We start from the raw sequence: 5,000 nt of genomic DNA, 5'->3' as shown, positions 1-5,000 counted from the left end.
ACTAAATGGCCACATATGGCAGTTTATTTCTCGACCTTTCGCTTGACCTTGACCTTTAACCTCAACATGTATTAATTGACGTGGATTTTCATATATTCTAATAGGAACCAAATTGGAAGACTGTGACAATAATGTCCAAACTAATGGCTAATTACGTGAATTGGACATTTTGCTTGACTGTGACTTTGACCTGTGACCTTCACCTTAAAAATTTAATCATTTCCAGCTTTATACTCAAAGTCAATCCTTGCAAGTTTCATTATTCTACAAGTAAAATTGTGGCCAGGAAGCTGTTCACAAACAAACAAACAAACACACGCACACACGAAAGCAAACACAAACAGGTGCTACTATAGCATGAGGTCTACCACACTATAGCGCGAGGTCTACCTCCCGTTAGCACTATAGCGTGAGGTCTACCGCTGAATTATTCGTCCCTCATAGATAAAACACATTTCATACATTTGTTTAAGCAATAAACACTTAATTTAAACATAACTTAGAAATGTCTTAAAATGATAATTGGAATTTTAATTACATTGAAAAAAAATTAATAAAGGTATAAACATGTTATCATATATTTCCATATTTATTTTAGCGATACAAAACAATAAACACTTAATTTAAACATATCTTAGAAATGACTTAAATAGATAATTGGATTTCTAATTACATTAAAAAAGGGAATAAAGGTAAAAATAAACATGTTATCATATATTTCCATACATTTATCCTAGCGGTACACACTTCGTACATCTTCCAAGAAATACACAAATATATCATTGGATTTTTTTCTCATCACCTTCCAGCAAAAATAATCAAGATGAGACTGGAACAGCTGGCGACCAACACCTCGCATTAATCTCTTCAGAATCATCGTTTTAGCGTCCAACCACGATCGCTCAATTGCCTGTGTGTGTGCTCCTGTCGCTGGATCCCCATAATAATGCTGGTGGTTCACTGTAGAATGCTGGTACCCCATGGCATTTAGGTTGCGGAAGGTCCAAGCTTGTCGCGTGGTAGACCTCACCCTCCGCCTGGGTAGGCGACATATGGCGGTAGACCTCACGCTATAGTAGCACCCACAAACACGGGGTAAAACATAACCTCCTTCCAACTTCGTTGTTGGAGGTAATGAACAGCAATTATATTTGTATAGAAGAAAGATTCGGAACTACGTAGGAGTATGGCTTGATGTTTTTATTTCCTCTCGCTCTTTGTCAGATGAAGGGACCAAAGCGCACAAGCGAGTTGGAGAACCTGGGGGGGGGGGGGATACCTTGTGGTTTAAAATACACCGTGTTGCTCCCTACTGAGGAAGCCTTGATAGAGGCCGTGTCTCAGTAAGGAATGCTTTGAGCTATAGCCTACTCTTTAGGCAACAAAGCTAAGGTATATATATATATATATATATATACTGTATATATGCAGTATACACGCACACACATATATATATATGTATATATATATATGTATATATATATATATATATATATATGTATATATATATAACCTTAATGCATATTCTTTGGCTATTGTTATTATTATTATTATTATTATTATTATTATTATTATTATTATTATTATTATTATTATTATTATTAGCTAAACCACAACCCTAGTTGGAAAAGCAGGATGCTATAAGCCCAATGGCTCCAAACTGAAAAATAACCCAGATATAAAAGAAAAGAAAGACATAATAAACTAAATGATATGTAATAAGCAATTAAAATAAAACGTTTTAAGAACAGTAACAACATTAATATAGATCTTTTATATATAAACCATTAAAACTTAAAAAAAGGAAGAGAAATAAGATAGAACATTGTGCTGAAGTGTACCCTCAAGAAATGAGAAAGTATTCATTTTAAGTATTCCATTTTATTATGTATGATACACATTAGTGATGAACATTGATAAACATTTCCAAAAAAGATTCGAGCTACATTTGACAAGCAAAATAACATTTACAAAGCACAAATATAACTATTTATATAAGATAAAATAAAATTCAAACGGAAAATGGTTAGAATTGTTATCTTTCTCTCTTTCTCTTCTCTTCTCTCTCTCTCTCTCTCTCTCTCTCTCTCTCTCTCTCTCACACACACACACACACACACACATATATATATATATATATATATATGAGTGTGTATATATAAACATACATATACATACATTTCCCTTTATCTTGATATCTTATAATTTCAAATGTAAAATCCCAAACACATTTCAACATCTAATTCACTCTTAGTTAAGAATAACTCACACCCAAATGGAAGAATCATATTTGACAAGTTCATCTGCCCTAACCAAGATTTGAAATTTCGAATATATAATTTCTTTCTGAATCTTCTTTTCCAATTAATCAAAAAAAATATTCATGTAAATATATTATTTATATGCAATATTGTAAATTGTAAAAACTGAAAATGTATATTTCTTCATGTAAATATATTATGATTTACATGCAATATTGTAAATTGTAAAAACTGAAAATGTATATTTCTTCATGTAAATATATTATGATTTACATGCAATATTGTAACTTGTAAAAACTGCAAATGTATATTTCTTCATGTAAATATATTATGATTTACATGCAATATTGTAACTTGTAAAAACTGCAAATGTATATTTCTTCATGTAAATATATTATGATTTACATGCAATATTGTAAATTGTAAAAACTGCAAATGTATATTTCTTCATGTAAATATATTATGATTTACATGCAATATTGTAAATTGTAAAAACTGCAAATGTATATTTCTTCATGTAAATATATTATGATTTATATGCAATAATGTAAATTGTAAAAATCGTAAATTTATAGTTCTTCATGAAAGAAAAATATTACATTCTTTCTTCGTGTGTCTTCTCTTCTCTACATCTACTTTCGTAGGTATATTCTATTTAATTCGTTTTTATGGAATAGCGTATACAGTGAGAATGTAGATAAGAAAACTATAAGTTGGTTAATAAATTTTTCTTTTCTTGAACGAAATGCAGTTAATAAATAATCGTTTGCAGTCATGTACATTGGACGATGATCTAATTTCTTGCGGTCATATTACGCAGTATGTTATTGTAAATCGTATCCCAAAAATAATATGAGAACTGTCATGTTAGAGTATAATATATGAATATATTTACATATACAGTATATACATATATGTATACACATATATGCATGTGAGTGTATACTGTATACACATAAATACTGTAGATAGATCAATTTTGCTCAATCGAAAACATTAGCATTCATGAAAAAAAATGCAATTGTATAGCCTAAAATATTATATTCTACAAAATAAAAACCTAATAAGAATTATTAACATATTTTTAAAAATAACTGTGTATACCAGAAAAAAAAACTTAAATTTAGGTCAATTCTTTGTCCCAATCTTTATCGACGCATTTCTAAATAAAAGGATTGGATACACTATATCTTTTCGAGATATATTTAGGTAATTTACTAACGAATAAAATCATAATATCTCTATTTCCTCCTTATGTTTGTTAGTTCCATGTACTTTGCCTATATATATATATATATATATATATATATATATATATATAATATTATACATACATACATACACACACACACACACACACACACACACACACACACACACATATATATATATATATATATATATATATCACTAATCGGTTTTAAATGCATGAACAGAATTCGCTATAATTTTGTTATGCTTCCTTACTAATTAACTTCAAGTTTACAGAAGTAATGTCTTTTTAATTATATAAAACGACGAGTTCCTGTTATTCAAGTTTCATATTTTCTTTAAGATTATTAATCTTAATTGTTAGAGATTATTTTAGGGGTCTAAGTTTTACTGTAACTTACAGATACTTATTTAACATATGAGTTAATGTGATTATATTACATACTGTATATGTCTTACCAGGAAGAATAATTCAGAAAAAAAAAATAAAACTAAGTGAACTACGCAGTAAGGATCTTCCTGGGTCTGTATTGATCATGGTCTGCATTCTGACCAATTGGAGAAGAAAACGTCATACCTTTCTCCGCCAATCAAGCACGTTGACGTCACTCCCTTTATGGTGGTGCAGTGACGTCACATGTCTATACAAATTGGGTGTGAATTAGTGATGGCCAGACTTCCTAGTTTCTTTAGCATCCTTTCTACAGTTTTATCTGGAACGTAAGTAATGAATAATACTCGGATGTCTTCTGTGATACAATAAATTCCTTCATGTGCTCATATTCCTAAGTTATTCCACAAAATTTGTGGAATAATAAAAAAAAAAAAAAAAAAACCTCAGTTTCAGTCACAGGGTGCACAGTATTGAACGACACCTTGTTCTCGACCAATCGGACACGGTAACGTCACATGACCAAGCTGACGTCACACTTACATTATCCATTCGTAGAAGATAAAATTCGTGCTCCTTATTGATACTTCTTTTCCTCTAGTGACTCTCTCGGTCATGTGCCATTATTACAAATTTCTTCAGAGTAATTCCATGTTAATGTTATGTTACAATATGGCTAATATAACTGGTTTGATTTTACTTGAAAAAATGTACTTCCCGATAAACAAGTCGAAGGTTGGTGGCCGTGAAGCGCCTCTCTACTTCTAACCCGGTAACCCAGAGTCCCAACTAAAGGGGAGATGCTATTATGGGCAACGTAGTTCTTCCTTCATGTTATTCGTCGTGGGTATTTCGACGTAATTAAATTGTGCATCTAAAAGGATAATACTTGATTGCACTTAAAATTAACTATACACTCGAAGTACACTCAAAATTAATGTAAAGGGAATACTATTACAATGAGAGGTCTCTTGTGCTGGTACATACTCTCATTTTGATGTTCTGCTTATGTATGTTATGATAGACAAATGACAATATGGAATTTAAACTAACGACATTGATAGCCAATGCAAAAACCTACATGTTAATATATGAAGATATTCATCACAAAGTAATACATATCATAAGTACAAAGC

General features: G+C 30.7%; 1 protein-coding gene across 1 annotated transcript in view; it reads left to right on the top strand.

The window, feature by feature from the left end:
• Positions 1-5,000, top strand: part of LOC137645641 (transcriptional regulator ATRX homolog) — a 114,940-nt gene that overhangs the window by 26,997 nt on the left and 82,943 nt on the right. The window lies entirely within an intron of this gene.

The sequence above is a fragment of the Palaemon carinicauda genome, chromosome 8 (assembly GCF_036898095.1).
Source record: "Palaemon carinicauda isolate YSFRI2023 chromosome 8, ASM3689809v2, whole genome shotgun sequence".
Classification (NCBI taxonomy): domain Eukaryota; kingdom Metazoa; phylum Arthropoda; class Malacostraca; order Decapoda; family Palaemonidae; genus Palaemon; species Palaemon carinicauda.
Note: the sequence above shows the minus strand (reverse complement) of the source record. Positions and strands in the feature narration are given on the sequence as shown.